This window comes from Equus quagga, chromosome 7, assembly GCF_021613505.1.
Source record: "Equus quagga isolate Etosha38 chromosome 7, UCLA_HA_Equagga_1.0, whole genome shotgun sequence".
NCBI lineage: Eukaryota > Metazoa > Chordata > Mammalia > Perissodactyla > Equidae > Equus > Equus quagga.
In genome coordinates this window covers 125,830,414-125,854,617 of record NC_060273.1, presented here as the reverse complement: position 1 = coordinate 125,854,617, position 24,204 = coordinate 125,830,414, and the positions used below count along the sequence as shown (strand labels likewise).

Sequence of the window (24,204 nt, the reverse complement as noted above, 5' to 3'; positions counted from 1 at the left end):
ACAAGCAATCAGAATATAAAGTTGAGATTTATGTGTTATATAAACTGGGAGTCATAAAAATGTTTATGAGTCATAGAAATGGAAGTTTAGAGTTAGAAGGTCATATAATTTACCTTGTTCCAGATACTGCTTCTATTAAGGCTGCTTACGATGCATTAGCTTTTTGTAGCCAATCTGTGGGTTCTGTTCATGATAGCTGAGTGTGCCAGAAGGGAGATATCCTGAGCATACCATTTAAGAAACAGAGGTCCCAAGCCGTGGTTGAGCTAGGAGAAGACTTATCCAGAGGATTGTCCAAGAATATACTGAGCTTGAGAGAGAGACAAGAGGTTGATCAGGAAGAAACCTGGAAGTTTGGTACTAGGTCAGAGCTTCCTAATTGTTATGCCATGTCACACTGTTGTGCCACAAACAGGCTACAAGTAGGCTCAAGATACTAATGGTCATAAATCATTAACAGTATTTTGTACAACCATTCAGAAATTTATAGTAGTTCAGATGATATTTGAGCACTATTTGAATGGCTCCCTATGTAAACTCCCTAGATTCACTAATTATTTTGGACCGAAAAACTTTAGATCTTGCACTTGTGACCAGGAATTTCACTCTGGTAGCCATACCACATAGCACCTACCCTTGACATTGGACCTTAAAATCCCCCCAGTATGTCTGATTACACACTTGTGATATATTTGTCATCAGTAATTTTTTAAATTGTGGTAAAAAATATATAACATAAAACGTACCATTTTAACCATTTAAATAAAAAAAATTAATTATGGTAAAAAACATGTGATGTAAATTTACCATCTTAACTCATTTTTGAGTGCTTCAGTTCAGTAGTGCAGGGAAATGTTAAGTTCGTTCACATTGTTATACAACCATCATCACCATCCTTCTATGGAACTTTTTCATCTTAGTAAACTGAAACTCTGTGTCTATGAAACAACTCCCCGTTCCCTCCTCCCCCGGCCTCTGGCGACCACCATTCCACATCCTGTTTCTGTGAATTTGACTACTCTAACTCGTATGAGTGGAATCATATATTTGTCAAAAACAGGCTTTTGTAACTGGCTTATTTCACTTAGCATAGTATGTTCAAGGTTCATCCATGTTGTGGCATGTGTCAGAATTTCCTTCTTTTTTTAAGGCTGAATAATATTCTACTGTATGTATATATGTATGTATATATTTTTTTAACACTTTATTTATCTATTCATTTGTTGATGGATATTTGGGTTGCTTCCATCTTTTAAAATTTTGTTTTTTAATACATGTAAAATACTTGTATTTTAATTTCAATTTAGTTTGCTATAATCATTATCATTATATCATTATTATTTTATAATTTTTATGACTTAGAACCTATGTATGATTAATTATTTTTATTACTTTTATTACCATTTTCTGATACTAAGTGTTACCACATAAATCACTGATTTTGTTACTTCTTGATTTATTTACTTTCTTTACTTACTTAGTTTTTGCTTTTTGGTATTAAGAATTAGCCAAAGTCACATTCTTGATAGAATTTTGTTCTATGAATTCTTATTTGTTTTTGGAAATTAAAATAATATTTATTTCTAAAAATCAAGTAATAATTGAATGTAATTTAATTCAGTTGATTCACTAAAAGGCTTTCTAGCTTTAGAAAATAAAATTGTCAAAATATTTTTAATCACACACCAGTGTATACATTATATATACTTTGTGAATATTTCAAAGTTTTAGTTTTTGGAGTAAACAAAAATCACTGATTAATTGTTTAATTTTTCGCAAAATTTATTTTTAAAATATTTGAATGAATGCAGAAGGTTCTTTATTCCTATAAACAGATTTTATGTAGTTATAAAAGCCTGTAGACCCCTTTAGTTCCTTATGTTTAAAAAATTTTTAATTTTACAGATATTGTACTTACTTTCTAATCTTAATGGAGAATTTTTCATTAAAGCTGGAAAGCTATCAGTTTCATAAGAGAAACATAGTATCAAAAAAATTTGAAGTCACTGGTTAGGGAACGGAGTGAGAATCATCTCAAACTTGGATATGTGTGCTCAGAAACTTTTTCTCCCTCAGCCTAAATGCCTGACAGGCAGGAAGAGTTACCGGACGAAGACAAGGGACCAACAAAACTGCAGTGACACCTCACCACAAAAACTCATCTCATCCTGCGTGGGAAAAGACCGGAATGTTTATAAGTCCTGCAAAAGCAGCACAAAAAACCAAAGCTCTTTTTGAGATTGGTTCCAACAATAGTCTTTTTCAGTTTATTTAGATTACGCTAAATCAACCAGTGTACAAGGTCACACCATTAAAAGCTGAAGCCAACTGCCTCACGCAAGGACGGAAGCCCTCATTTTACCGGCCAGTCTAGAACTTGAGGCCAGTAAAGCAAATGAGATGGAAAAGGTGGCACTCTGAAATAGTACTTGTAAATGTATTGATGGTACGTCAGATGACATAAAGCCAACGTTAATCCAGATTATTATTAAATCAAAGAGGTTTTTGTTTCAGACTGATGACTTTACACACATTAAAAACTGCCAAATTCTAGGACAGTTAGAATCCTTGAAGAGAAATGCTGCGAAGAATATCAATTCTCTGTAAAGACTTACCAAAACAAGTTACTGGGGATGAAATATTAAAGGTGGTAAATTCATACTTTGAAACACATAAGATATTATGGAAACATGCCTGAATTTGTATACTGATGGAGTAACTACAATAGCAGAAAGGTGAATGGCTGCATGTCAAGACTCTTAAAAACACAGATTCAAATAATGTGATGTTTTATTCACAGAGAAACTCTGTTGTGTAAAAGCTTGCCTCTGTATGAGATTCACATGGTCTGATGTATCTAAGTGGAGAATCTAATATAAGTGAAGCTGTTTCACTCACCTCTGTTTTCAACTTATGTGAAGAAGTGAGATTGAAGACTGCCTTCCACTGTTTCGTACTGAAGTGCAGTAGATGTCCAAAGGGGGTTTTGTCAGAAGTTTATGAACTAGCAGGAGAATTAGAACATTTTTGTAAATAATTCTTGCTTTGAAGATTTTTTAAAAGGTAGTTACTGGCTTGAAAAAATAGCATAATAAGCTGAATGAATGAACCTAATAGAAAAGTGCAGGGACCTCATGATAATGTATTCACAGGTACTGATAAAATTTATGGATTCAAGGCAAAAATTTGGCCTTGGAAATGTGAGTTTAAGAAAGATTCACTTGTGGGGTTTAGTCTGTGTCACAGTTTGAATAGTAAAGAGTGATTATTAAGACAAGTAGAGCAACATCTGGTATACTGAAGAAAAAGTTTCAAGTGTTTTAGTTGTATTCACAAGTTATTTGTGGTATCATAAGAAATTTTCCACATTACATTTGTTGATGAAAGTAAAGGAAGATCTATTTGATTTACTCAACGATGGCACTTTTGAAGTACAATATAGATTTGAATTATCCAAATTCTGGTTAGTGATGAGAAAGGAGTTTCCATCATTTGGAGACAAGTGATAAATACTCTTTTCTACAGAGACAGAAAGTAGATTAGCTTGGGGCTGGGGTAGGAATGGGAGTTGACTGTAATAATTTTATGATATAAAGAAAATGTATTTAAAATTTTTTTCACCCCGTTTCATATAGACACCACCAAATCCCCTCCAGTTTACTCCATTAAACGATTCCGATATGAATTTTTATGTGTGTCATGATGTGAAAAGGGTTAGGAAGCGCTGGACTGAATCATGTGGCAATCTGGAAGGTAGAGGCAAGAAAGTTAACTGTGACGGGTCCCAAATTCAATAACTAAGAGATTTTTAGAGAATGGAGTAAAAAGCAAGGACCGGGGGAGGGTAAAGTTTCAGGAAATATATTTACCAACTGGCAGGCATGCTGTGTCTCATGTCTTACTATGTGGGGGATAAGGGCCAGCAGTGGTGAGATGGGTGGGTGGCAGGAAGATGATGAACCAAACTGAGCTGGACTAAGCCAAATAGCTGTCTAGATGCTTCTGGATTATGTAGAAAGATAAACGCCTGGAAAGAGAAATCGTTTATTTCTCACTCATGGGGACTGATCAGAGTAAGTTAACTCCTGAAGGAGAAACCTGCTTTTTGGGAAAAAACACTCGTTAACGATTACTTTGTGTCAGGTTCTATTCTAAGTGTTCTGTATGTATTAGCTAAGTTTGTTTTCACACTGGTTGATAATAGTCATTATTATCCCCCCTTTACAGATGAGGAAGCTGAGGTCACACTTATTCATGGTAGAGCTGGGATATGAACTCAGGCTGTCTGGCTTTAGAGTCTGTGTACTTGACTGTGTGCCATACTATTTCTCAAGGCTGTAGTAATACTAACCACCCATCTCCTGCTAAACTTCCACCGCTGGTCTCAAGGCAGACTGTCCTTATGACCTGGGCCTTCTGTGGAGGTTGTGGCCTAGAGAGGATGCTGCAGTAGGGCCTCCTCCTAGGCTATGCCTTGGTTGTTGCTGAGCGCCACTTCAGTTGCTTGTTAGGGGAAAGCTGAAGAATATAGTCTGATCTTAAAATGTTACCAGAACATTTACTCTGCAGCAGTCCATCATTTATGTAACTTGTGCTTTAGAATATCGTGGCCACTAGCCACATGTGGCTATTTAAATTAAGTAAAATTAAATAAAATGAAAAATATGGTTCCCTAGTTGAACTAGCCACATTTCAAGTGGATACTGCCTACCATTTTGGATGGCACAAAAAACATCTACATCATTGCAGCTGGTTTTATCGGACAGTAGCATTCTCGCTGGTCCTCTTCGCAAGTCTGCTACAGAAGGGAGAGCACATTTCCTCTTGGTGTCTAACTCCTCAGGTTGCCTTGCTTCAGTGGTTGGCCCCACTGATTCTGTCTTTCCTCATATTGTAAAAGACAGTGATACCAGAAAATAATAGATTTTTTTGGTCATTAGATGCTGTTTCATACAAGATTTGCTTTTTTAAAACAGTTCTGCAGTACTGTTGGCCTTGCTCTCATTACTTTTTCCTGCAAGTATAACAATTATAAACTGAGTTCTAAGAAATCCCTACGTGACAGCCTGTCACACCTTGGCTGCTATTGAACTTGAAGGCATCTGTAGCTCTTGTGGCTTAAAAGTGGGCATTACTGTTAAGGCAGAGCTCCTGTTTGTGTAGTTGGATTTTTGAGTCCAATTTTAGAATTTTATTTTTGTCCATGCTGAGTATCACCTCATTTTTGCCTCTTGTGGACTGAGGTTTTTTTTTTTTAATTAAATCTTGCTTTGATCACCTGACAAGCCAGGTTTTTACCCAGTTTTGATAAGCATACCTTTGTAGGTGGCTAAAAAGAAGTCATGTCAAACTAATCTCTCATTTCCTTTTGAGAAGGTTACCAGATTGGCAGGATGCTATAGAAGTAGTGAGTTTGATCTCAACCAAATCATTTAGAATCTTTTCAGGGGCGGGCAGTTAGGTGAGTAAGGACTGCAGAAATTATATCAAATTTGAAAAACCTGAGACTATTTAATCTGGAGAAAAACAGGCTATTTTAGATATTCAGAGGACTGTGTTGAGTGAGCAGTGTTGGTCAGAAAGAGACTTTATTTTTATTAGAGGGAGCTATCAAGGTCAGTTATAAGAAATATAAAATGTTGTCAGTATGTTCAGGAAAACACACATAGTTTCCCAAGACCTTGGAGCAGCACCACGTAAGAAGGAGTAACTGCAGGATATTTCCATTCTTGCGACCACAAAAGTGAAGTGAGCCAAAAAACACAGTGGGAATTAAACTAAGTAGGGTTAAGTTTTCATTAAAGGCTGTGCCTTGCATTCACCACTCCTGGTTGCCCTGGCAACCGGGCTCCCTCGCATGCTAATGACATTGTAATGAGAAAAAACACATGCAAATGCAGTAAATAGTAATTAGAGGCAGAGCCATACATGGAGTAGTGAGCTCCACCTTGGGAAGGTCTGGGGCGGAGCTGATGAAGGGTTTGTAGTGAAGACAAAGAAAGAGGTGATGGAAGGAAGACTTCGAGTTGTGTATGAAAGGGTAAGTTGAGTCTGCATAGAGCACACTCTAGCATTTGTCCCGTGCAAATACCTGTTGTTTCTCCAAGCAGAATTTGGTCCAAGTCGGAAGTCATGCAGTTGTACATCCACATTGTCTTAACCGTTCTACCTACTGGCATCACTGAATGGAAAGAATCGTAAGTGTATTTGCCTTAGGTTTAGAGCAACTGTAGCAGCCTGCTGCTTGGAATGTCCTCTTTGCCCACACTGGGCAGGGCTGAGCCTGCCCAAACAGGGTAGTTGGGCTAGAATATGTAGCCAAAAGTCAGTCTTGGTGAAGAGAGAGATTTAATGCTATGTTGCTTCCGATGAGACAAGTAGGACCAATGGGAGACTATATTTGGTTAATATAAAGTGTAACTGACTAGTAATGCATACTGTCCCTGTCACTGGAAATGTCAGGGCGTGCTGGGTGACTGCCTCTCTCAGGTGTGATAGATAGGGTTTTTGATTTGCTGAATGGTTAGACTCAGAGTCTATGAATCTGTGTTCGATTTCATTCTCTTCCCTTTATTTCGTTTTGTTCAGGCTCTTCTTTTCTGTCTTTTCCATTTTCGTTGCCATGTGTGGGTCTGTGTAGCTTTCTTGGAAATGGCTAGAAAAAGTTATTTTGCCTGCCTCGTATTATCCCAGTTCTTTGATTTATCTTTTTGGTGTCAGCTGAACCATAGATCATTGAATAGAAATCACCAGAAATAGCCATTGCAATCTATAAACTTTTACTATTCTTTTTCTTCTCTCAATTAAAAAAAGTTTCACAAGAAGTGCACGCATACTTTTGTAAAAACTTGCATTAGTATGTTATTAAAAATTCAAGCAATATAGACATATATATGGTAAAATGTTTAAGTCCCTTTCAGCTGCCTCTCACCTCCTCTGCCAACTCCCAGATCCAAACTTCTCCCCAGAGAAAACCTCTGTTAACAGTTTGAGGAGTAACCTTCAAAATCTCTGTGGTTATTATATATTGTAATCTACACTATTAAGACATTATTAATATCTAACACTTATGGAGAGATTGCTATGTGCCAGACACTGATCTTTTTTGTATATTAATTCATTTAATCCTTTGAACCTCCCTTTGAGGGATATTATCGAGGGAGAAAGAAAGGCTAAGAGAAGTTAAGAAACTTGTCCAAGGTGACAAGCCACATTTATATCCCAGGAAGTCTGATTCGGAGCTCACACTTTCTCTCATCACACCATCCTGCCCTGCTCTGCGGGCAGCATGTATGTATATGTTTTCTTTTTGCATCTATCTGGAATCAATCATTCCATATGATTATTCAAGTAGTTTTTTTACCTTAATATTCAGAGATCATCATTCCATATCAATAACTTACCTCTGCCAGTTTTTGAAAAATCGTTGCATTTTATCTCTGTAACAATTGATACTTTAATAAATATCCGTGCAAAAGAATTTTTTTTTTTTTGAGGAAGATTAGCCCTGAGTTAACTGCTGCCAATCCTCCTCTTTTTGCTGAGGAAGACTGGCCCTGAGCTAACATCCGTGCCCATCCTCCTCCACTTTATATGTGGGACGCCTCCCAAAGCATGGCATGCCAAGCGGTGCCATGTCCGCGCCTGGGATCCGAACCGGCGGACCCTGGGCTGCCGAAGCTGAATGTGCGCACTTAACCTCTACTGGTTCCTCCTCATATCCCCACAGTTCAACTCTGAGTGCCCCAGGGCTCAATCTTTGGATTTCTTCTCTTTTCCAATTAGATTCACTCTCCAGAAGATCTTATCCTGCTCCTTGGCTGTAAATACTATATATTCACCGATGACTCTTGAAATTGTGTTTTTTAGTGCCTATCATGTCCCTGAACTTCAGGCTTTTATATTCAGCAACCTAATTGACATTCCATTTCAATGTCTATGAAGCATTGCACATTTAACTCAGTTTGACTTTACCTTCTCCCTCTCCCAACCTGCTGCTTCTACTTACTTCCCTCTCTCAGCAAATATTATTTTCCAGTTGCTCAGGACAGGAACCTGGAGTTCCTCTTGACTCCTCTCTTTCTCTTACATCCCATATTTAATCCATTACTAAGTCCTACTGACTCTGTCTTCAAAATATATCCATAATCAGTCACTTCTCATGACCTCCACTGCACCACTTTATCTAGGCTCTGTCATTTATCACCTGGCTTATTGCAATAGCTTCCTAGTAAATGCCCATTTAGAATCTGGTCACTAAACAGCAGCTAGAGTGATCTTTTGAAAATAAGAGTCCAGTTATATAATTCTGTGGCTCAAAACCCTCCAGTGACTTCCAGTTTTAGTTGGAGTAAAATCCAAAATTTTGGCCATTACTTCCAAGGCCTGAATTGTTCCCACCCTCTTTCCTCTCTGGTCTTATCTTCTGCCATTGCCCTGCTCCTACACTCTGCTCCAACCATGCTAATATCCCTGCTGTTTCCACCGTGGGGCCTTGGTACTTCCCATTCCCACTGTCTAGTGTGTTCTCCCCTAGATAGTTTCATGACTTATTCCCTTACTTCCATAAGATCTTTGCTCACATTATCAGTGAGGTCCTACCTGCCTACCTTATGTAAAATAGCATCTTCCTAACCCTATCACTTTAAATCTCCCTTACCCTAATTTATTTATTTTTGTTGCACTTAAAACCACCTGCCCTGCATATTTAGTTATCTTCTCTGCCCTGCCCCTGAGTCTCTAGAATGCAAGCTCCACGAGGGTAAGTACTTTTGCCTGTTTTGTGCACTACTGTATTCTTAGGGCCTAGTACAACATATTGCATGAAGTAGGTGCTAAAATATTTGTCGAATGAATGAATGAATGAAGATATGGACAAAATTTCTCTCCAAACATCCTATAGCAATTTATACTCCTATCAAAAAATATATGAGTATGCCAATTTTTTCATATTCTCTTTAAAAATGTCTATTACTAATCTTTTAAATTTTTTTACTCCAAAAGATAAAAAATGATATTTTTTTTGATTTGCGTTTTCCTCATTATGCTGATGTTGAGCATATTTTCATATGCTTATTGGTCACTGGTATTTCTTCTAGGAATTTCTTGTTCATGCCCTTTGTCTGTTTTACTGTAGGGTTGTTTATCTTTGTAATCTTGATTTGTAAGAGTAACTTACATATTATGACTCTTAATCCTTCATTTCCTATATGTATTGCAAATATTTTTTCCCAGACTGTCACTTCTCTTTTAACTTTGTTAATAGTATCATTTGTCATACAGAAGTTTTTAATTTTTAATAAATCTGCCAATCTTTTGTTTTATTGCTTTTGGTTGGTGTTTTCTCAGAAAATCCTCCTAACTTCAAATTATGAAGATATTCTCTTGTATTTTCCTCTAGACCTTTATTATTTTATTTTTTATATATAGGGCTTTAATTCATCTAGAATTTATTTTAGAGATTGTGTTATGTGGTACTGTAGTTTATTTATTTAATTATTTAATTTTATTTATTTTATTTAAAGGAGTCAGTTGGCTTCCTTATTGACTCATCCATTCTTCTGTCTGTGATCCAAGATTCTCTTTTTATCTTATATTAATTTCCAACATATAAATGAGTCTGTTTCTAGATTCCGTATTCTAATCCCTTATCTGTTTTTCTTTGTCACAATAACATAGATTTTAATTTTTTTTAGTGCTCTTTAGTTGATTTTGATATCTGATAATCCTACCATTTATTGTTCTTTTTTAAAAAGTTAACTACCCCTGTGCATTTTCTTTTTTAGGTAAATTTTAGAATCACTTTACAAGTTTCCTAAAAAACTTGTTGGGATTTTTTTCATGTCCTACAATGAAGTTGTAGAATTTTCTTGACATAATGATAGGAATTTCCCTGGAAATTTAACAATTTTTGTTCATACTAGGAGTGATGTATTTTGTCTTTATGATTTTAATTGATTGTTGCTACAGTCATAAAGTTATCGATTTTTATGTGTTGATTTTTTCCTGGCCACTCTCTGAAACTTTATTATTTATGTTATTATTTTTTCTGTTGATTCTCTTAGATTATTTAAGCAAACAATGAAATCATCTGTCATTCCTTCTTTTCTTCTACAAGAACTTTCTCCAGGCGGTGTGCTGGACACTTGTAGAGCTCACCTTGTTTGTTACCCCTCTCTCAGAGAGCACTGTCCTGTACTGCCTGTATCTGAAAACCCTGATTTCAGATTTTTTTGTTTGGTTTTCTAGGTTTTGGAGATGGGAGAGTAAATCCAGTCTCTGTTATTCTATTATGGCTAGAAGACCAAAGAAACACTTAGAAGAATGCAAAAACTCTTGAAGGATACTAGTGTGTCCCCTCATTATATAATACATATTACATATATATGCATACATACATATACATGTATAATATTAATAAGTACAGATTTTAGGCTAAGATGTTATTAGATATATGATCATCAGTTCAACTACTCTGTTTCCAAACCTAAGATTGGGAACACAGCAGTGAGAGAACATGATTAACTCATGGAAATGAAGGAGAAGAGGTGTTAAAGGGAGACCCCCTGAGGTCTTTAGCATGGGGTTGGGGTGAGGTGGTGGGTTTTGCTCCTTTGGCTCAGCCTTCACAAAGCTCCTGCTTTGTTGCAGAGGCGTCAGACTTCTTTCTTCTGAGATGTGCTAATGTCAAGCTATGGGGAGCAGGAGTTCTGATGGAAGCTAGAGAAGGAGAGGGCATGAACAGGCTTGGGATGGAAATGACTATGAGGGCAGAGGTTGTGACTCATTCTGGGAAATATATCAGGAAACTTTTGTTACACTAATAAAAAAAGGCTGAGTGGATAACATCCTCCATCTCTCTTTCCTCCTCTTCCCTCTTCTCTGCTGACAGTATGAGTTTGCCACGTGTCTGGTATTGATCCAAGTAGTGGATATTGAATGCTCTTTTTGGCAAGTAGAATAACTCCAGTAAAGTCTTCAATCTTACATTATCCAGGCCCCATGAATAAAAAGCAGTAATGTACTACTGTACAGCCTTTTCTAAAGGCTCTCAGTACTTTCATTCTCATTGTTGGTCAAAGACCTTTTGGTTTCCAGCAACAGCCATGAGAATCTGGCCGTGTCCTCAGGCTGGAATAGCTTTGAGTCCTGGCATGGACTTTGTCCTACCTTGGCTGTTCTTCTGGGCAAGCTGCCTCTGTGTTCAGTGTAGGAGCTGTAGGACTGCCTTTCTCCCACCTGTTCCTGCATCTCCACCTGCACTGGGTTGAATAGTGTTCCCCAAATTCACGTCCACCCAGAACCTGTGAATGTGACTTTATTTGGAAATAGGGTCTTTGCAGATGTAATCAAGTTAAGATGAGGCCATATTGGATTAGAGTGTGTCCTCAATGCAATATGACTGGTGCCCTTAAAAGAAGAGGGAACTCTGGACATAGAGATACAGACACACAGGGGAGAAGTCTATGTGAAGACAGAGGCAAAGATTGCAGTGATGCGTCTACAAGTTGGCAACAACCAGAACCTAGGAAGAGGCAAAGAAAGCTTCTCCTCTAAAGCCCAAAGAGAGAGCATGGCCCTGCTGACACCTTGATTTTGGACTTCCACCCTCCAGATCCAGAACAGGGAGAAATAGATCTCTGTTGTTTTAAGCCACCCATTTGGTGGTACTTTGTATGGCACACATGCCAGGAAGGCTTTTCTCACATCCGCTTGCCTTCTCATTCTTGTAGCAGGATCCTTCTCTGAGTTAAACTGCTTAAGCTCAAGCATCCTTCATTCCATGAAAAACTAGTAAAGTTAGTAAATTGTTTGTACTGCTTTGCAAGGATAATGCTTTGAAATCACAGTGACAACTTGCAACCCTGATAATTTTCTACCATTAGACTATCAAATTTCTTTCAGTTTAGTAAAGTACAGGGGCTGGCCGGTGGCATAGTGGTTAGATTTGCATGCTCCACTTGGGTGGCCTGGGGTTTGCTGGTTTGGATCCTGGGTGTGGACCTACACACTGCTCGTCAAGCCATGCTGGGGAAGCATCCCACATAGAGGAACTAGGACTTACAACTATGTAGTGGGGCTTTGGGAAACGAAAAAAAAGAGGAAGATTGGCACCAGATGTTAGCTCAGGTCCCAGTTTCCTCACCAAAAAAAAAAAAAAAAAAGAAAGCATACCTTTAAAAATATAGAAAGTACAAAATTACTTTAATACTCTTAATTCTCTTGAATAATTCTAACAGACATGTTATAAAAAGAAATAACTTATTTATAAAAGGGCTAAGATTTGAGGTAACTTGAAATCCAGAAATCAAGATGGGGAAGGTCAGAACTTCAGTCATATATGTTTTTTTCTTATTTTACCTATGATTTTAGAAAATCAATGATAAACCTTTGAGAATATTTCAACTACAGCAAACAAAATATGGTAAGATCTCTACAAACTTAAGTTGGAAATAGAAACAGAGAGAGAAAAAAGACTATTTTTCTACAGCAGGCCCTCCATATCCCCTCCAATCAGTTATAGGATCTGTTGGCTGTTCCTCGGGCACAAATAAGCAGGAATGCTCTGGGAGGCAAAACCGAAGTGTTTAATATAATAAAAAGTATGAGGGCACACATGGAGGTCCCACATCTATGAACTGAAAATTGAACTTGAAACAGGCAAGTTGGAAAACCTGAAAACAAAACATTATTAAAAAGTGAAAGAGAGAGAAGAGGATGAAATCTCACAAAAATGCTTAGTAGTAAAACCTGACATCGTAGAGATATCTCTTGAAAGTGTGAATAAGGAAAAATGGAACCAACGTGATTTAAACTTACTTTTGATGCTTTAGTTCCAAGAAGAGAAGGGATTTAGCATTTAAATTGTAACCATTCTTTAAAAACTTGTGTGAAATAAGCAGGCTATGTAAGACCATGGACACATAAGCGTGCATGCTTTCCCCCAGATATGGTCATCAGATTGGCCCCAGTAACTTTCTTTCCTGGCCTGACAAGTGGCTGATTTTCTTCTGCTCCTCCTTTTGTGGGGCCGCTGCTGTTGCTGTGCTTTGACCTGCATTTAGGGGAGAGGACAGCCGTTGTGTTCTGCTCATCTAAGAAGTTGGGAAGGGGATGGAAGAGAAAACAAGGAAGACTTGGTGGGTCTGAGAGTCCTGCCAGGAAAAGGGAGTAGGACTCTTGTAAAAAAATTAACTTCTTACACAAACGAGCACAGTCTCGGGGTTCTCACATGTCTTAATCGAATAGAAGTGAAAATTGAAGGTCATTAGTGGCATAAAACAGTGTCCACTTGAAAAACAAAATGAAGGTGTGCTATAATTAGGTAGTGACCTAGGAAAGAAATACTAGTTTTGTTCTGGTTTAGCAACTAGAGAGTTTGAAAAGGAGAGGAAATAAAAACAAAAATTAACTTTGTATGCAAGAACATTTCATGGTTCTTAGGATCATTTTGATTGCAGAGAGTGGAAAGAAAGCTTGAGTGAACCTCCCTTACTCCTAACTTAGGCCTTCGTCTCCCTAGCACAATATTAGTTCTTCTTTCATGGGTTGGGTCTTTATTTTCCCTTTTTGTTTTATTTATTTTTTATAAGGAAAAACAATATATGATCATTATAAAAATTCTAATGATACAAAGATACAATATAGATGAAAATATTTCCCTCCCTCTCCTCTGACTGAATTCTGTAGTTTGTTTTCTATGCACATATAAATATACATATGCACATTTATAATATATTTACATAAATGAGATCATTGTTCTGTAACTTACTTTTTCCACCTAACATTATGTCATGCACATCTTTCTTTGTGAACATAGACAGAACTATCTCATTATTTCTAATAGCTATGTAGTATTCTATTGTATGGATGATTTAAATTAGTTTAATGGAACTCCCATTGATGACGAATAACTCCTTAGTTATTCTCATGGTTACCCCATACCTTTAAATAATATACTTCTACTACCTGATTTCTCCACTTTGGACAGTAGCTGATGATTCCTGCTATGACAGATGAGGAATTTAGTGTATTTATGCTATCTCTCACCTTCTTTCCTGTTCCTCCTTTTCATTTTTAAATTATATTATTATTTTTACATCATCCAGATTTATAATATTTAGATTCTGTTCAGTAACTGTAATTAGTCCTCTGTGCTTTGTTTATAGGTTTATTAGAAATTTAAACCTAATAAAAGTATGTAATGAGTATGTTAATGTAAGCAAGATTCAATGCAGAACTAAGTACAGTCATGTACCACCTAATGACATTTCCGTCAATGACAGCCCACATGTACGATGGTGGTCCCATAAGATTAGTATATAGCCTTGGTGTGTGGTAGCTATAACATCTAGGATTGTGTAAGTACACTCTATGATATTCACACAATGACAAAATCACCTAATACCACATTTTTCAGCATACATCCCCGTTGCTAAGTGACACGTCACTGTATTACGATAGAGAGCAGTATAACCCTCTGACACACTGCTGCTGTGGAGAGAATCTTTCAAGTCAAAATCCTACATATTCTCTTTTAGTTTTATACCATGACCAAGCTAAGAAAGTGCTTTTAAACTGGGGAGAGCCAGAGAACCTCCAGTCAAGGACCAACGGTCACAAAATTGTTGTGTGCCTTAAGCCTAGCCAGTGAACAAATGTGTTCAGTACGCATACACATGAGGTCACACAGATAAAAGCAATAATCATGGGTTATGTTGTGCATATGGTGATGCAAGGAGGTATCAGCTTCTATTGGATGGAACACATCCAAGTGATTTACCCTTTTCCCAGAAGGACAGTCCCAGCTTCCTCAGCTGGAACTTTTTTTTTTTTTTTGAGTTATTGATAGGTTACAATCTTGTGAAATTTCAGTTGTACATTAATGTTTGTCAGTCATGTTGTAGGTGCACCACTTCACCCTTTGTGCCCACCCCCCACCCCACCTTTCCCCTGGTATCCACTAAACTGTTCTTAGTCCATAATTTTAAATTCCTCATATGAGTGGAGTCAAACACAGATTATCCTTCTCTCGCTGGCTTATTTCACTTAACATAATTCTCTCAAGGTCCATCCATGTTATTGCAAATGGAATGATTTTGTTCTGTTTTGCAGCTGAGTAGTATTCCATTGTATATATGTACCACATCTTCTTTATCCATTCGTCTGTTGCTGGACACTTAGGTTGCTTCCACGTCTTGACTATTGTAAACAGTGCTGCAATAAACATTGGCGTGCATAGGACTTTTGGGATTGCTGACTTCAAGCTCTTTGGATAAATACCCAGTAGTGGGATGGCTGGATTGTATGGTAGTTCTATTTTTAATTTTTTGAGGAATCTCCATACTGTTTTCCATAGTGGCTGCACCAGTTTGCATTCCCACCAGCAGTGTATGAGAGTTCCTTTTTCTCCGCAACCTCTCCAACATTTGTTGCTATTAGTTTTAGATATTTTTGTCATTCTAACGGGTGTAAGGTGATATCTTAGTGTAGTTTTGATTTGCATTTCCCTGATGATCAGCAATGATGAGCATCTTTTCATGTGCCTATTGGCCATCAGTATATCTTCTTTGGAGAAATGTCTGTTCATGTCTCCAGCCTATTTTTTGATTGGGTTGTTTGATGTTTTGTTGTTGGGTTGTGAGAGTTCTTTATATATTATGGATATTAAGCCTTTGTCAGATATATGACTTGCAAATATTTTTTCCCAGTTAGTGGGTTGTTTTTTTGTTTCAATCCTGTTTTCATTTGCCTTGAAGAAGCTCTTTAATCTGATGAAGTCCCATTTGTTTATTCTTTCTATTGTTTCCCTTCTCTGAGAAGGCATGGTGTCCGAAAAGATCCTTTTAATACTGATGTCAAAGAGTGTACTGCCTACGTTTTCTTCCAGAATCCTTATGGTTTCAGGTCTCACCTTTAGGTGTTTGATCCATTTTGAGTTTATTTTGCTGAATGGTGAAAAAGAATGGTCAATTTTCATTCTTTGACATGGGGCTTTCCAGTTTTCTCAGCTGGAACTTTTTATCTGAGGTGTATCTCCAACTCTCTCCCCAGACAGTTCTGAGGTATGGTTGGACTATGTAATAAGTGGCTGTGTCATGTTTAATAAATTCCAAAATACTGCAAGACCAGGGAAAATTAGAGATGTGCAAAGGTCCTTTTCAAAGGTGAAATAGGTTATATCCCTACTTTTGCTTTTGGGTTTTTGGTTTCTTGAGTTTTGGGTCTTTTGAATTTTTGCCTAAGTGAGCCAAAGGCCTGCGGTTGCCCATGAATTGTTTTGACTGGATCTGGTCACTCTTGATGCTGACTCAGAGGTATCAGAGAGCCATGGCCAAGATCCACATATGCATTTGAAAGGTGTAACTATCAGAAATAGAAACTAGAGTTAGTGAGACTGGGTGGGTTTTGGGGGTGGGTGTGAGGAAGAAACATATGAACATATTCAGAATTGTGTTCTGGAGGATCTCTAAATCCTTAACAGTTACTTTCCTCCACCATCTAACTTTGGCTTTGTTTTAATGGATGGATATCAGTTTACTGTCTAACCTACCCAGGATAAGCTTTGCTTTTCAGCAGCAGATTTTGCTTTCTTTTTTTTACCCCCAAGATCAGTTAGCTTTGGGCAGCTACTGGTAGTATCAGTTTGATTTCTTACAGAGGGAAAGAACAATGACTTGAAATCTGTGGCCTAGGTTTGGCCTGTTCCTCAGGGTTCCACTGACTCTGAGGTCCCTGTTGCATGATCAGTGCCAGCAGTGACCTTAAACTTGTGCTTTTCTTGGATCCTCCCCGATGGCCTTTCCTAGCCCTTCCTGTAGCTGAACGTTCTGGGCAGTTAACTTGAGTTTAAATCCTATATGCAATACTTTACTCCAAAGTAGAGCTGAGGCACTTCGATAATTGCCACCCATTTTTTTAGATAGCAGTGTTTTTCTAGAGAAGATCATTAAAAGCTTATTAAAATTCAGCAATAGAAGCCCTGTAATTATTTGGGTAGCTGGCTTCCAGCAGGCATAACATAGCTCTATGGGTGGCATAGCCTATGACAGCTTGTAAGAAAGCAGACCCAAACATGTTCTGTTAGGAAATCTTTAGATCTCCTTCCAGTATGTAGTCAGTACCACACTGGAAAACTTGATTGTCTCTCTGGGGTTCTATAAGACCCCCAGGACATTTTCTCCATAGAAGGTCAAGATTGGAATTTATTGCGGCAATGTGATAGCCTGGAGGCATATGGGCAAATGGCGATCAATGAAGTATTTGTTTAACATGAAGTGTTATTTATTTATGGGCACAGAAGGGTTTGCAGGCTAAAAATGTAAGTTTCTTTAACCCTCCCATCATCATCACACAAACCCTGAGAGGTCACCACTGATACCAGTGTCTTAGGTGTCCTTCCAGATGTGTTCAATGCCCACCCAAGCATATACATTTATATTTAAACACATGGTAGCATAATATACAAATATACATACTGTTCTGCACATTTTTTTTAACTTAATGATCCATCTTGGTTATTATTCTATACCAATATTTACAGAACTTACTCATTTTTTATGGTTGCATAGCATTCCATTATTTGGATATACCATAATTTATTTAACCAATCCTGATTGATAGGCATTTAGGTTATTTCCAATATCGTGCAATTAAAACAATACTTGAATACATGTAATTGCATGAATTTTATTTCTTACATGTGCAATTATATCCGTAAGATAAATTCCTAGAAGTAGCATTTCTGTGTGGAAGCTCTGAGCGTTTTTAATTTGGATAGTTATCGCCAACTTGCTCTCCAGGGAGGTTATACTAATTTAAACTCCCCTGCCCCTGGCAATGTATGAGAGTGCCTGCCTGTTTGAGCCACGTCTTTGTCTATACAATGTATTTCACACTTTTTGATCTTTGCCAATCTGATAGGTAAAAAATGGTATCACATAGTTTTAATTTGCATTTTTCTTATGGGCAACATTGAAGATATTTTCATATGATTAATATCCATGTGTACTTTCTCTTTAGTGAACTATTTATATCCTTTGCTGATTTTCCTATTGGGCTTTGGACTTTTTCTTATTGGTTTGTTGGAACTATTACTATATTGAGGAAACTGTTTATATATTGACAAAAATTAGCCCTTTTCTAAGATATGAACTACAAATCTTTTTTTTCACATTTTGATATTTGTCTTTTTTTTTCACTGAAGAAGATTCACCCTGAGATGACATCTGCTGTCAATCTTCCTGTTTTTGTATTTGAGCTGCCACCACAGCAGGGCCACTGACAGACGAGTGGTGTTGGTCCATGCCTGGGAACTGAACCCAGGCCACTGAAATGGAGCATGCTGAACTTAACCACTGGGCAACTGGGGCTGGCTGATCTTTGCCTTTTTTTTGTTTGTTTGTTTGTTTTTCCTTTTTCTCCCCAAAGCCCCCCAGTACATAGTTGTATACTCTTCATTGTGAGTTATTCTAGTTGTGGCATGTGGGATGCTGCCTCAGCGTGGTTTGATGAACAGTGCCATGTCTGCGTCCAGGATTTGAACCAACGAAACACTGGGCCGCCTACGGCAGAGTGCATGAACTTAACCACTCAACCACGGGGCCAGCCCCTGATCTTTGTCTTTTGACCTTATGATGTTAAGGACTTTTTTGATGCAGTAGAATTTATCAATATTTTATTAGGACCTTGGAGTTCTTATTTACTTTTTAAATATCTTTTGAAAACTTTATATATGTGTACACACATATATATGTATTTATATTCTCCAGTGTTTTCATCTAGCACATTTATAGTATTGTTTTTCTCATTTAAATCTTTAGTTCTTATTTTGGTATAAAGGGAGTTCTATGTAGATAACTTGAGAAGATTTGACTGTGAGGAAGTATTCTCTTTTTCATTAGTGGTGTCTGGGTTATAGCACCTGGACACTTCCTGACACTGGAAGAGTACGGTGACAGAGTGAAACAACCTGCTTTGTGGTGGATAAGCAGTAAGGAGTCCTGATGGCTGAAGCGAAGTTGGACATGGGACAGTGACAGTTTTAAGTTACAAGATTAATGACAGTTACAAAGGATTGGGTCAAGGCTGGGCAGGTTGCCAGAAAGTAGGGTTTGAGATGGTTGTGAAGACCACTTAAAAAGCAATCTCAGCACAGTCACAGCTCCAGCTGAGAGTCCACAGAGGCGAGTTTACCACATGGAGAGCTCCACATGAGCCATGGTGTTCCTGAAGCTTGGGTGTTGTCTGTGGCCCTTTCTCCTGAGGCAGCTGCAGAGTACGTGGTTGACTCTGTTCTCAGCATTCAAAAGGGGGACTCCAGTGCGTTTAGTGCAGTGGTTCTTTCCCCTGGCTGCTGCATTCGAGCCTGCTGGGAAGATTCTGACTTCACCGGTCTGAGAGCAGACCCCTGCAAGAGGATTTTGAAAACTCCCCAGGTGATTCTGATGTGCAGCTAGGGTTGAGAACCACTGTTTAATGCAATCAATTTGCAATCCCTTTGAGTCAGAGAATGCTGTGCATGCTGCCTCACTGCTTCCAAATGTGTACGCAGATCACCTAGAATGCTCTTACAGTACAGATTTTGATTCAGGAGGTCAGGGGTGGGGCTTGAGATTCTGCGAATCTAATAGGCTACCAGGCGACGCTGAGGCTGCTGGTCCCCAGACCACACTTACGTAGCTTGAACTTGTTACTCTGTGTGCAAATCGCTGGTTTACACCAGTCCACAGGAGTCAGTGAGCCTGTTTCTGCCATGATCCTACTCTCTGGTAGAATTCGCTTAGTGTAGTGAAAAGAACTCTAGGGTCAAGAGGCCTGCTTTCCACTTCCAGCTCTGCCCCTAATTAGCTGTAAGAGAAATCTCTTAAAACTGCTTCAGTCCTTCACTCTCTCATCTCTAAAACAAGAGGGTTGAACTGGATAAACTGTAAGCTTCCTTTTGTTTCTACCTCCCCCCATGCAGGTCCTCCATGGGGACCAGGTTTTTATGTGCAATGGCCATCTGGATTCTGCAGTAAGGACCCTGACTTCCTTTAGTGACCTTTCTTCTCCCGGGGGCTGGGGTCTAGGCCCTAAACTTAGGATCAACTGGAGGAAATAAAACTAACCAGTGTTAAAGAATTAAAGAAGAGGGGCCAGCCCCATGGCCGAGTGGTTAAGTTTGCACACTCCTCTTGGGCAGCCTGGGTCCACAGGTTCGTATCCTGGGTGTGGGCCTACATACCGCTCATGAAGCCATGCTGTGGTGGCATCCCACATAGAGGAACTAGAATGACTTACAACTAGATATACAACTATGTACTGGGGCTTTGGGAGAAAAAAAAAAGAGGAAGATTGGCAACAGATGTTAGCTCAGGGACACTCTTCCTCAAAAAAAAAAGTTTAAAAAACATTAAAGAAGAGTTAATGTTAAATTGTAAGCTATAGTAAGCACAAAAAGAAAGCGGGGAAGCTGGAGCAGAGCATCCACTGGGCTAGTCGGGGGAGATTTGAGTTAAACGTGTTTACTGGCCTCAATGGACTGTCGTGCTGGCTCAGGGTGGCTGTTCCCATGCTTTTACGCTGGCTTGCCTCTAAAAAAGCAAAGAACAAAACATTTTCCTGCCTTAAATTAAAACGATTTAAGAGATAAAGCCTACTTCTGTGGAAGTAAATTTTTGAAGGGAAACTAAAATGCTATAAACTCTCCTTTTTCTGTGTTTAATTTTTCAAGGCTAATCTTGACTTTTAAGAGATTGATACTGAAGAGAAAATAACCACGACCAAATATAGGCTGAGCCAAAACCCTTGTGCACCTCCCTGTAGACACTAATAAATAGTATCAGAAATTACCTAAAATAGAAATTAAAATTTCTTAAATTTTAAGTAATATTGAAAATGACATCTCTCTATCTTAACCCATTGGAAAAGAGATCAGATAATTTATTTAGATTTTATAACATAGGTGCACAGGAATTTTTGACTCATCTCTTTTGATGTCAAAGGAGATGTATTTTGCATTGTAATTAGAGTTTAACTAAATTGTAGCTTCTTAAGAAGAGGTTGTATGTAGGGGCCCCAGTGGCGCAGCAGTTAAGTTCGCACGTTCTGCTTCGGCGGGCTGAGGTTCACTGGTTCGGATCCCGGGTGCGGACTTACATGCTGATTGTCAAGCCATGCTGTGGCAGGTGTCCCACATATAAAGTAGAGGAAGATGGGCATGGATGTTAGCTCAGGGCCAGTCTTCTGCAGCAAAAACAGGAGGATTGCTGGCAGATGTTAGCTCAGGGCTAATCTTCCTCAAAAAAAAAACAAAGAAGAGGTTGTATGACCAGTGCTCAGGTATAGAAAAATATGAAATAGAACGTTACTCTCTTATATCCAGATCACACAGTTTAGCTCTAACTCTTCTCTGAATATCCTGAGTTATTTTTCTTTATTGCTAGATTATTTTTAAATTGCAGACTTCCAGTACTTTTTCTCACAAATACATACCATTATGGTTTTATTGTATTTGGTAAATCTTTTATATAATCAACTATTCATTATCTATCATAATAAGAGTGATATTACAATACAGTAGAAAATCTTCTAGTTTAAACTAATAAACACAATATATGTCATTTTATAGGAAGATTATTTTGTTTGAAAGTGACAGAAAACCTAACTCAAATTGGGGGAAGCAAAGAAGGGACTTTTGGGGGCCATGTAATTGAAAAATTTGAGAGTAGAGCTAGCTTCAGGAATGGTTGGTATAAAAAGTGTGATGAGGATCTGGTCTCTCCCATCTCGTGGTTTTGCTTTCCTCTGCGTTGGCTTCATTCTCAGGCTCCATTTAATTACATGATGGCTGCCAGCACTGCCAGGATTTTATCTTTCTGGTTCAAATTCAGTAGAAAAGAGAACGGCCTCCCCTCCTCCCCTAACCGAGGTCCTGGATCCCATCTCATTGGCTCTGATTGGATCAGGATTGCCCTGCTGAGTCTCTGAGGCCAGCAGGAGTGATTTTCTGACTGGCCAGATCAGAGTCCTGTGACATCCCTGAAGCTGGGAGGCCATGTCCACACTGACAGGGGAGAAGGGAGTGATTCCTTAGAGGACAATTGGCTGCTGTTCCAAAAGAAGGAGGAATGGATACTTGATGTAAAAAGTAACAACAACAACAACAACAGTCACTACATATATCTTTCTCCATTTAAGCCAATATTAAAAGTCATTTGCATTGTCTAAATACAAAGATTTCAGTGGTAGGAGGCCATCAGGGGGTGTGCTTTGTTGTTGGATGACGTAGACTGGAATTTAAGGCAATGATTCCCTCTACAAAATGAAGAACATTAATAAAATAGTAAAAGATGATAGTATTGGGTACCTGACAGCTCACCTTACAGGCAGGAATGATATCAAAATGTTTAACAATCTGTGGCAGTGGATCTACCAGTCAGAGTCAGTTGGCTCCAGCCAATAAAAATTGATGCTGATCACAGCCAGCCAGTGGGGTCCCTGTGCAAGTGCTGGCGGGATGTCAGCTAACTGGGAGGTGTTGTAAAGGTGCCACCAAATTTCTCAGAGTGTAGTTATTGTATTGGTCTCCTAGGGCTGCTGCAACAAGATACTACAAACTGAGTGGCTTAAAACAAGTGTTTATTCTCTCACAATTCTGGAGGTTGGAAGTCAGAAATCAAGGCGTCGACAGGGCCACGCTCCCTCCAAAGACTCGAGGAAAAAATCTTTCCTTGTTTCTTCTAGCTTCTGATGGTTGATGGCAATTGTTGGCATTCTTTGGCTTGTAAACACATCACTCCAATCTCTGCCTTCGTCTTCCTGTGGCCTGTTCCCATGTATCTGTGTCTCTGTAGTCAAATTTCTCTCTTCTTAGAAGGATACCGGTCATGTTGGATTTAGGGCCTGCCTTATTCCAGTATGATGTCATCTTGATTACATCTGCACAGACCCTGTTTCCAAATAAGGTCACATTCATAGGTTCTGGGTGGACATGAATTTTGGGGGGACACTGTTCAACCTAGTACAGTACCTAAAATCAGATGCTCTTACATAGTTGGCATGATACAAATTTTAAAAAATATTTAATATTAAGTCACTCAGAAAGACTATAAATTTTTCTTTTCTTAGTTTATAGTTAAAAACTGGGTTGTCAAATTTTAGTGAAAGTATTTAAGTGAATTATGAATGTTTTAGTTAGAATGCTATTCTGTATCGTTTTTTTACCACGTCAGTTTAAGTATCGCATCTTCTTTAATTATAATTATTTTAATTTTGCTAAAATGTGAATGTTAGTGTGACAGTTTGATGGAAAATTAATAATATTCATTAATATTTGAGTATACTTGTGCATGTAGGAGGTACTACATTTTTACACGACTTTATTAAATTCAAACAAGTTTCGCCTTAAAAAAAATGAAACTGACCACAGTTAGATGGACATTATTCATTAGTGTATTTAATAGCAAGTATAAGAAACAGGAGAGAAATGCAACTGGTAAAGGGCTTGGAAATCTTATCTTCCAAGGGACATTTGAAAATGGTGGTAATTGTCTTCAACTCTTTGCAGAATGGTTCTGTAGAAAAGAGTTTAGACTCCAGAGGGTAGAACTAGAACCAGTGAGTTAAGGTTAAAAGGAAACATTTCAGTGCAATATAGGACAAAACTTTCTTGATGAACAATGTGCCATGTGCCAAAATAGAGACGATGGTCATGTAAGGGAGTACAGTGCAGGTTCCTGGCAGTGCTCAGGCAGGGGCTGCATAATTACCTCCCTGGGATGTTTTAATGGAGATCTTGCCTCGAACAGGAAATTGAAATGGGAGGTCCCTTTGAGCTTCAAGGTCTGTTGTAAGGCGTCCTAAAATTTCTCTTTCTATATATGCCATGAAGATCAATATTAATTATATGACAAGATATTTCTATAAGTTTAAATGCTTTTTAACAACTGCCAACCTAAAGCTTTCTCTATGACTTCTGTGCTATGGACTGCTTGGGGAAAAAAAAGGGAGGGAGAGAGTTAATCTAAGAGAAGGGGAAACATAATTAATAAGTGAGAAAGGTAGGGGTTTAAAACTTCTATTTATTGACAACCTACTATGTGCAGAGGGTATTGGTTGAGTTTCTGTATCCATATTATCTCATTAACATCATTAGTTTTTCATTGCTTAGTTTAGAACTTAGGAGATGCTGTAGTTCTTAGAATGATGAATTCTTAAAATAAT

The 24,204-nt window shown here is 38.2% G+C and overlaps 1 protein-coding gene across 3 annotated transcripts in view; it reads left to right on the top strand.

Moving 5' to 3' along the window:
• Nucleotides 1-24,204, top strand: part of ATG10 (autophagy related 10) — a 208,429-nt gene that overhangs the window by 31,377 nt on the left and 152,848 nt on the right. The gene's annotated exons all lie outside the window — the stretch shown is intronic.